Raw genomic sequence first — 11,346 nt, forward strand, 5'->3', positions numbered from 1 at the left:
GACAGACAGCCTGGGAAACTGCTAGGAGAAACAGCAGTCAAGCAGCCAACATATTCACCATTTAATGGGGATTCAGACTGTCTGCTGAAGTCATGAATGTGTATGATAGCAGCTCGTTATTCACATTTCAAATTATCTATGAGACAGTGTGTTCACTGCTCCGAATAAATGTTCAGCTAGTTTTCACTTCTGAACTAAATTAGAGTTGAAGTGTAAAATACTTCAAAAAGGAAAACAATTAAAAGCCTAAATATAAGGGAAATAAGTCACATGAAGTCACCTCTTCTATGAGACTACATTTTTACAACATATTTCTGGAGACAGTTAAGAAAGGACTACAGCTTGAGCATGAACTTAATCAGATCTGAGCACAGAAAAACTGCTTCCTTAATTTCTTTTCCAACCTGAAATACCCTTTATTCCAAGGGAAATCAATGTGGGCCAGATTTTCCTTTTTTCTAGTTTTCTTACTCTCCCTGTAGAAATCATAAAAAATTTCTTCTATTTTTAAAGCAATCTAAAGTTCATTTTAAATAAAATACCATCATTCAAACCCACATTTATAGCTTGTCTCTGTATCTTTTCTTCAGTTGTGAAATAAGCAGAGAGAGGCCGCTCAGATTCATGGCCCAAAGTTCCAGGGGTAAGGACAACAAAAATCAGTTTTCTGAAAACATCTGTCCTTAAATTTTGAAGAAATTAATCTGAAAAGCTGCATTTTCACTTCCATCTACTAAAAAAGTTAATTTCAATACTAAATTAGTGATGCTTGGGAAATGCATGAAGGTGGGCCAAATTTAAAAATTATATTATATATGTATACTAGAGGCCCGGTGCATGAAATTCATGCACTGGGGGTTGGGGGTCCCTCAGCCCAGCCTGCCCCCTCTCACAGTCCAGGAGCCCTCAGTGAATGTCCTACTGACTACTGACTGCTGAATGTCCCCTGGGGGGAGCGGGCCTAAGTCACAGTCTGGCAGCAAAGGCTCAGAGCAGGCACCCTGTCTGTGTGTGTGTGTTTGTGTGTATGTGTGTGTCCATCGGTTGGGGCCTGCCCCCAGCCGCGTCGGAGGCTCGGAGCAGGCACCTTTTGTGTGTGTGTGTGTGTGTGTGTGTGTGTGTGTGTGTGTGTGTCTCCACTGGGGGCCTGCCCTCAGCCATACCACAGAGGCTTGGAGCAGGCGCCCCTCTGTGTTGATCTCTCAGGCTCCTGGCTGTGCCTGCGTGTTCTCTCCCTTGAGTGGTGGCCAGGGTAGGTGGAAAGCTTGGCTTCCTCCATCACCGGGACAACCCAAGCCTCCAGCTCCGTGGCCACCGCCATCTTTGCTGGGTTAATTTGCATACTCGCCCTGATTGGCTGGTAGGTGTAGCGGAGTGACACCAATGTGCATGTTTCTCTTTTATTAGTGTAGATTATATTATCTATCTGCCTGCCTATCTATCCATATATGTTGCTATGGACTGAAATATGTTCCCCTAAAACTTATATGTAGAAGCCCCAAAGTGATGACATCTGGAGATGGAGCCTTTGAAACAGAATTAGATTGAAATTAGGTCATTAGGGCGAAGCCCCCATAATGGGAGTAGTGCCCTTTAAAGAGACCAGAGAACTTGTCCTTTCTCCCTCTGATGAAAGAGTACGTAGTGATCTACCAGGAAGAGAGCTCTCACCAGAACTCAACTTTATGAGCGCCCTGACCACACACATCCCAGCTTCCAAAACTGTGAGAAATTTATTTCTGTTGATTAGCATTTTTTTATGGCAGCCAGAATAAACTGATGCATGTGTGCTTGGGGGTGGTGGGGTGGGGGTGTTGGGGGTATAGTAAAACTGTCCATTTTTCAATGACTGGAATGTTTCTGTTTCCTCCAAAATCTCTACGTTGAAACCTAATCTCCAATTGGATGATTTTGTAAATGGGGCATTTGGGAGGTGATTAGGTCATGAAGGTGAAGTCCTCATGAATGTGATAAGGGCCATCATAAAAGAGGCCCCAGAGTGCTTCTTCCCCTTCCAGTATATAAGAACACAGCAAAAGGACAGTTGTCTATGAAGCAAGAAGTACACTCTGACCAGATACTAAACCTGCTGGTAACTTGATCTTGGACTTCTCAGTCTCCAGAACTGTGAGATAAATTTCTGTTGGTTATAAACCACCCAGTCTATGACATTTTGTTATAGCAGCTTGAACAGACTAAGACCCTTTCCTACTTATCCACCTGACACTGTCCTATATCTCAAAATTGGAAACATTAAGATCTGCTGTAATACAGAAGTATACTTCCAGGTTTTGAAGAGTCATAACTCAGAATACCAAGAAGGTTACTATGATAGACAATAACTGGATCCATATAAACTGACAATTTTTGTTTGGTGATTGTCGTAGTCAAGCACACAATCCTTAGTACATAGCTTCAAAATCTCTGTAGTTTTATGCTTATAGCTAACTCTTGGGCAAAGGAATATTGACAGAGTCCTACAACTGATCTCTAGATACACATATAATAATGTCATTATCAGAAATATAAAAATCTAAACATGTGTACTGAATGATTAATTCCAAATATCAAATATAATATCATCAAAATGAATTTAGGACAATTCATACTAAAAATCACTCAGAATTTTATAGTATAATTTTTCATTTGAAAATTGTATTTCACAACTAACTAGACTCATAAAACAGAACCACTCAGCAATATAATTCCCTTTTTCATTTTTGATAAATTATGTCCATAACAGATATAACTGTGGATGAACTGTGGGACAAGGAACATGATTTATATTTGTTAATCAACCCTATCTCTATTGTAAAGAGGATATTAAACCAGAAAGTATTTCTTCTCTCAGAGCCTCCATTTTACTTCTATGTTTATTGAGCTAAATAAAAATCTATATGCGTACACATACACACAACACAAAGTTGAAATGAGAACTTTATTATTTCATAAATAACTCTTATTGAAATCTATTAAAAATAAGTGTCCTAGTTTTTACCATATCATCAGTGTTTCTTGTGACTTAGAATTTTACCATCAGTTCAATAACTGTCACCACTCCAAATTCTCAGGCATTTAATAAATGCTTTTATTTAAGCATTATTCTAAGTACAAAATTTATATTAATCACTTTTATTATTGTTAAAAAATTCATATAAATCATCAAACTGAATAATTCCAGAATATGGAAAATATTTAAAACACTATCCTTGTCAATTATACCCTTTAGAATGATTTGGAAAAAAAAAAAAGAAAGAAAAGGTAGATACCTAATTAAAGAACTCAGTCAGAGATACTGTTCCAAGAGAATTCTACTCTTTTTTTTCCCCCCATAACTCCCCTCCTCCCAGTTCCCGCCCCACCATCCGCCTTCACTCCCCACCCACTGTCCTCATCCATAGGTGCATGCTTTTTGTCCAGTCTCTTCCCGCATCTCCCACACCCCTTTCCCCCTCAAGAATAGTCAGTCCATTCCCTTTCTATGTCCCTGATTCTATTATGATCACCAGATTATTTATTCACTTGATTCTTAGATTCACTTGTTGATAGATGCATGTTTGTTGTTCATAATTTGTATCCTTACCTTTTTCTTCTTCTTCCTCTTCTTAAAGGATACCTTTCAGCATTTCATATAATACTGGTTTGGTGGTGATGAACTCCTTTAGCTTTTCCTTATCTGTGAAGCTCTTTATCTGACCTTCAATTCTGAATGATAGCTTTGCTGGGTAAAGTAATCTTGGTTGTAGGTTCTTGCTATTCATCACTTTGAATATTTCTTGCCATTCCCTTCTGGCCTGCAAAGTTTCTGTTGAGAAATCAGCTGACAGTCGTATGGGTATTCCCTTGTAGGTAAGTGAGTTTCTTTCTCTTGCTGCTTTTAAGATTCTCTCTTTGTCTTTTGCTCTTGGCATTTTAGTTATGATGTGTCTTGGTGTGGTCCTCTTTGGATTCCTTTTGTTTGGGGTTCTCTGCGCTTCCTGGACTTGTAAGTCTATTTCTTTCACCAGGTGGGGGAAGTTTTCTGTCATTATTTCTTCAAATAGGTTTTCAATATCTTGCTCTCTCTCATCTTCTGGCACCCCTATAATTCTGATGTTGGTACGCTTGAAGCTGTCCCAGAGGTTCCTTACACTATCTTCGTATTTTCGGATTCTTTTTTCATTTTACTTTTCTGGTTGGGTGGTTTTTGCTTCTTCGCATTTCAAATCTTTGCCTTGATTCTTGCGCTCCTCTGGTCTGCTGTTGGGAGTCTGTATAGTATTCGTTATTTCAGTCCGTGTATGCTTAATTTCTAGTTGGTTCTTTATCATAACATCGAGAGTCTCATTAGATTTCTTGAGGATCTCACTACATTTATCGGCGGCTTCTAGACAGTTCTTAAGAGACCTTAAAAGTGTGGTTCTGAACTCAATATCCTCCATTGACAGTTTTGTCCTGTTTCTTTGTCTCCGCATTTTTTATGCTTTCTTGGTGCACCCCCTAGTGGTCTTTGTGCGCAGTCTTGTTGTATGTTAAGCGTTGATTGTTGTCGGCAATACCGGGGGTGATTTGACCTCCAGGCTAACTGGCTATGAGAGTCAGCTGTGTCGGCAGTGGGAGAGCTTCTGAGAATTCTACTCTTAAACTGAAGGGATGCACTAGCTATGAAATCATTACTCATTTAAATATTGTCTATAAACATTTAAAAATTTACTTTAGGTGTATACTTTAAAAATGAATTTATTTAAATTATTATACATTTAATTCTCTAACACTGATGCTAATGAAGAAGGCTTTAAAAACAAAAAAAACTTAATTTGAAAAGCCTCTTTTCTAAATAATGCTTTTCTGCTTATAGGGGCAGATCATGCCTGATATGGTAAACTATAAAGAGTGTCACATTTTTTTCAAAACGTCATTGAACTCTTATACAACTATATAGTATAATCAGGCATACTTTTTTTCAAACTTGCTCTAATTACAGGGTAAGAAAAACCCCACAGATTAACATGGAAAAATAATAAAAACATGAAAAGCAGAGTTAAGAGACTGTTATAGTAAACTAGGTAAGAGATATAAAAAGCAAGAAGTAGATGCTTAGTAATTACAATTGACTAGAACCAATGGATTTGGAAGATATTTAGAGAGGCAAAGATAAAAGCATGTTCAGGTTAAATAAAAATAAAGGAAAAAGATGGCATTTTTTGGATATCTGTAAATAGTTCTATATGACTGGTGATTTACTTAAAGAGAGTGAAGCATCAGGTATGCGACTAGCTTCCTACTTGAGCAAAGCAGGATAATGTAATGGTCAGAATAAATTCAGGACCCAGACTGCCTATGGGTGGGGGATCAAGACCTCCCTACATACCTGATGTGTGACTTTAAGTATTATCTGGCCTAGCCTGTGTGGCTCAATGATTGAGCATTGACCTATGAACAAGGAGGTCATGGTTCGATCCCCAGTCAGAGTACATGCCTGGATTGAGGGCTCCATCCCATGTGTGGGGTGTGCAGGAGGCAGCCGATCAATGATTCTCTCTCATTATTGATGTTTCTATCTCTCTTTCCCTCTCCCTTCCTCTCTAAAGTCAATAAAAACATAATTTTTAAAAAGGTGTTATCTGCACATCAATTCCTTCATTTGGAGAATGAGAATAGTGAGTGTATCTATCTTAAGGATTAACTGCAAGGATTAAAAATATTAATGTGTTCATAACACTTAACACAGTGTCTGGCGGACTCATGCTCAATACATTTTAACTATTGCCATAGGAACAGCAGATATTCATGGATAATATTTATCCATGCTGAGTTCATTTTTTAAATATGCATTGGGAATGACACTGGGACATCCTAGTGGCAGTCTTACATACTACTTTGTATCTCTGAGGTGGCATCTCAATTAGAGATTGAGATATGAAATTAACAGTAAAGAGATAGCAACTATAGTCCTAGATGTGTAAGAACTTCTCTATAAAATATGAAAAAGGCAAGAGGGAAAAAGAGGAGAGCTTGGGTGAGAACACTAAGAGAAATAAAAATAAAGGTGACAGAATGAGGACAGTAGTCATACAAGTAGAATGAAGCAAGCCAAAGTGTGGCTATTGGAAGATGAAAAATCTCTGACACACAGTGAGGACTAAGAAATAGATATAAACTTATTTGAAAATCAAAAAATTAAAACTTTGGCAACTTTGGAAAGAGTGGTTGCCATTGGGTATGGGTGAGGGATAGAAGGCAGATGGACAAGGGTTCAGAAATGCATAGAAAATTAGGAAGTAGGAACTCTAAGTCTAGGTAACTCTTCAAAAAGTTTTGTTACACAGAGGTAATGAGATACCAAGAATGAGAATAGTGAGAAAATATATTATTTTTCTATGCTCAATATATTTTAATGAGTTAAGAGGTTTGTATAACTTTAAAAGGTAGGGATGATATACAGCTTGTATAGAGGTGGAAGCTGAACACAGAGAAAAAAAGTATTTGAGGAGAGAAGAGTGTTCTGCATAACCACAAATGTGAAGATCAGTCTTAGAGAGCAGATTCTACATCCATTGTAACTGGAGAGGAAAACAACAATCAGTGTGAATCAGTGTGCAATTTTAAATCGGAGGTCTTCTGTCTTCCCTGTGAGGAAGAAGGGAAAACATGACACTTACTTAGAATGTCTAAGAAGTGCCCTCAAAAGTTTGAGGTTCAAAAAGTCACTGTAACATGGGAAAGACATACCATGTTTAAATGTAGAAAAACAATCTGTTCCAGTTACTGAAATTTACCTGGGGTTTGATCATGTTGCTTATAAATGATCTGGGGCATTTGATTACAAATACAAACATCTTAGCAAACCAATTAACAATGGTCACTTCTCTCAGTAGAAAGGTCACTGAAGAGCCTCTCTGAACAAACATAATACCAAAAGGAGCTACTCCCTCCACTGACAGATGGATGCACCACGGCTTATGGATTGGCTAGGATAGATATCAGGATTTTAGCACTTGAGACTCCTACTTGCCCCACTAGCTAGCTACCTTTGTGCCTTGATCAAACTGTTCAATGTCCTAGGGAAATCCTCACTGGACTCCACACATTATTCTCCTTAACTGTCTAAACAGTCTCAGTTTCTCCAACCAGGCTTTAGCCTGGGTGGCAATTCTCCTTCTTGTCAAACTCATTTTTCATCCAGGCAGTTTTCTGTCAAAACCAATCTATTTTTCCGTTCATCTGGTCACCAACTTTCAAACTGTTCTATGTCATAAATAACTCTTGGAATGGAAAGGTAGATTTCATGTTAACATAAGATTTTTCACTACTGACAGGAAACCAGGCTAAATATTTTCAACATGTCATCTCCCTTGTAATATAGCAAATAAAACAGCTATACCTAATATATTTAATCATAGTTTAGTGACTGACAGTTTTGGGTATCAAATTTAGATTCTTATTTTTCAGGAATACTATCTCAATATTTCTTAATTTTAGCTTTCATTTTTTTGAAAGGGATGACGAAAGTTTAGGTCTCATAGCATATAATTTGGATCAACTGAGTTTCACATATTACACTTTAGTTTTACATAGTCTTAAATGAATATACTATAATGAAAATAATAAATTATAGTCCAATTTCCTTTGCTGGTATTTATTAAATGTAATGTACTCTATTCTTATTTTCTTTTTTTATAAATATATGTTTTTTATTGATTAAGATATTGAATATGTGTCCTTATCCCCACGTTACCCCCTACCTCCCCCCCCCATGCCCTCACCCCCCTGTTGTCCCTGTCCATTGGTTAGGCCTATACACTTGCATATAAGTCCTTTGGTTGATCTTTCCCCCTTACCCCCACCATCCCATACTTTCCCTCCAAGGCCTGACAGTCAAATCAATGCCTCTCTGTCTCCGGATCAGTCCTTGTTCACTAGTTTATGTTGTTCATTATATTCCACAAATGAGTGAGATCATGTGGTATTTATCCGCTCTCCAGTTCCATCCTTGCTGTGGCAAATGGTAAGCGTTCCTTTTTCTTCTTCTTCTTCTTAAAGAATACCTTTCAGCATTTCATATAATGCTGGTTTGGTGGTGATGAACTCCTTTAGCTTTTTCTTATCTGTGAAGCTCTTTATCTGACCTTCTATTCTGAATGATAGCTTTGCTGGGTAAAGTAATCTTGGTTGTAGGTTCTTGCTATTCATCACTTTGAATATTTCTTGCCTCTCTTCTGGCCTGCATGGTTTCTGTTGAGAAATCAGCTGACAGTCGTATGGGTACTCCCTTGTAGGTAACTGGGTTTCTTTCTCTTGCTGCTTTTAAGATTCTCTCTTTGTCTTTTGCTCTTGGCATTTTAATTATGATGTGTCTTGGTGTGGTCCTCTTTGGATTCCTCTTGTTTGGGGTTCTCTGCGCTTCCTGGACTTGTAAGTCTATTTCTTTCACCAGGTAGGGGAAGTTTTCTGTCATTATTTCTTCAAATAGGTTTTCAATATCTTGCCCTCTCTCTTCTTCTGGTACCCCTATAATTCTGATGTTGGTACGCTTGAAGTTGTCCCAGAGGCTCCTTACACTATCTTCATATTTTTGGAATCTTTTTTCTTTTTCGGTTGGGTCTTTTTTGTTTCTTCATATTTCAAATCTTTGACTTGATTCTTGGGATCCTCTTGTCTGCTGTTGGATCTCTGTATATTATTCTTTATTTCAGTCAGTGTATGCTTAATTTCTAGTTGGTCTTTTTTCATATCCTCCAGGGTCTCACTAAATTTATTGGCGGTTTCCATAAAATTCTTGAAAAACCTTATAAACGTGGTTTTGAACTCTATATTCAGTCGTTTGCTTTCCTCCATTTCTGTCATTTGTGACCTGTTTCTTTGTCTCTGCATTTTTTATGCTTCCGTGTTGGTAGAGTGGTTTTGTGTTCTAGGTGTCCTGTAGGGACCAGTGGCTCAGCCTCCCCAGTTACCTGAGGTGGACACTCCTGGTGCACCCCCTTGTGGGCTTTGTGCACAGTCTTGTTGTAGTTATGCCTTGATTGTTGTAGGATCACTGGGAGGAATTGACCTCCAGGCCAATTGGCAGTGAGAATCAGCTGTATCTGCAGTGGGAGAACTTCTGTGCTGAAGACACCCTTCTGGGGCAAGATTTGCTTCAGTGGGGCTTTGGTGCTCACTGAGTCTGCACCCTGAGTGTGTCCCTTATGGATCTGAGGAGTTGTAATCCGGATGGTCCCCCTCTGACAACTGGGTACACTGGCTCTTGGATCTATGGAGGTGCTAATTTAGTCTCTTCCTGAGGTTACCCGGCAGGAGCTACGAAGAGAACTGCAGATTCTATTTCCTTTTTGGAGTTTGGGGGTGCCCTGATGAGGCCCAGCTGTGAAGCAATGCAAGCTGCTGTGGGGCCTTGGGCCTTCTCTTGGAAGTTCTGGGTCTGTCTGGCCCCGCTGCAGTTTGTTAGGTAATTTTCAGGTTGCAAAGGGCCGGGGCATTCATATGCAAAAGCCTCTGCCTGCAGCCTGGGTGGGGTGGGGTCTCAGGGAATCAAAGGGCGGAGCAAGCAGCTATGGCGGATCCTCAGCCCTGCCCTAAGGGGCCGCACGTCTCAGTGTCCCAATTAATTGCTGCAAGCACCTCTGAGGGAAAGCCGCCCTCAAGTTCAGAGTTCTGCCTGCTGCCAGACAGTCCAGTTTCTCCCCGTATGAGTCCTGGGTCCCCAGAGACTTTCAGGAACCGGAGTTCAGAGCAGTTGGGAGCTTGTGACTCCCTCCAGATTCAAAAAGACCACAGCGTACTCAGGTACCAGCCCCTTTCCGTGCGCAAGAGCCTCCGTACCTCTGCACTTTACTTCCGCAGCTCCTCTGGCTCTCAGTGTGCTTTTCTTTCCTTCTAGTTGTAGAATTTCCACTCAGCCAGCCTTCCTGTAGTTCTGGATGATGTCCGTTTTGTCTTTTCATTGTATTTTTGAAGTTGTTGTGGGAGGCAGCAATTTTCCGGTGTTTACCTATGCCGCCATCTTAGTTTTCTCTTATTTCCTTTTTAGTAATTTTTAAATCTTTTAGTAATAAGTGGTCTTATTTTTATTTTTATTTTGGCAGTAAGGTATGGAAGATAAGAGAATAAAATAAATTGTCTTTAATTATAGTGTTCTAAAAAATGAAAAACAACTTTCAAATCATTTACATTTTAAAGAATATTAGAGAATATTTTTGGTCAATATTGGAAAATGTCATAAAGGAGAAGTTAAGTAAGTATATTTATAAGTAGATACAAATTTAAGAGGTTTGAGAGTACAACTGAGAAGCTTAAGTTTGGAGATGATTCTTGGCATATTCAAATTAAGAGATATTAAAGAGAGAAGCAGGGAGAGTCAGAATATTTAGAGCAATTAGAGATTTTGAGAGCGATGGAAGATAAGGCTAATAATGGGATAATCAAGGGTTGCACTGAAACACTGAATTATGAAGAGCAGAATGAGCTATGAGAGGTCAGAACAGGGCACTTTCCTGAACAGAGTTCGCTTATAGCTTCAATATGGCCACTTAATTTCATAAAGACAAAGGACATCTTTTATCTTACTAAGTAGGGACTGAAAACTAGCTTTAAGACTCCTTCTAACTCATAGGTTCTGTGTCCAAATATAGGCATATTGAGTTTAAAATTTTAGATTTAGGAAGGCCTTCCTTAGCAACAGGGATGTTAGATAATAAATCAAGAAGAAACAATCAGATTTCTAATTACTATCTTTCTTCAATGCTTTTATGTTTCAGATTTTATGTTGCTGTTGATTTTATGATGGGGAAGCATAAGGTATCTATGGTGTGAATGTTGCTAAATACTTGGGGCAGTGCTGCTCCAGGATCAGACAGGGTTAAATGATTAGTTGTTTCGGTTTTGTTTGTTTGTTTGTTTTCACAAAGATTGAGGACACAGGCAACTAAAGACATTTTTAAATTTTTCTTTAAAAATAAACATAGACCAGCTTGCCCAATTATGTGGATAATCTATGTAATTGAACATTTATTTATGTAATTTTTAAATGGTCTGTTTTCTACTATAGTTTAAGTAGTATGTTTCAATCAAACATGTTTTATGAAAGGCTCACCATTTATTTTCTATATTAAAGTGTTTATTTTCAATATCTACAGGTGCAGATGATTAGGATACATAATGATCACTTAGCTGTGGATGTCATTTGAATAGATGGAAAAACATTCTAACAGATTTAGAATAAAAAAGAAACACAAAGGTGGAGCTTTGAAAATCTAAATAATATATACATATATTGTACATATGCATCAATATGCAAAATAAATTTATTCGTACACACTAACAATTAAAAATTCCAAAGTAAAATTAAGAAACCAATTCCATTTACAG

The sequence above is a fragment of the Myotis nattereri genome (assembly GCF_964212035.1).
Source record: "Myotis nattereri genome assembly, chromosome: 5".
Taxonomy (NCBI): Eukaryota; Metazoa; Chordata; class Mammalia; order Chiroptera; family Vespertilionidae; genus Myotis; species Myotis nattereri.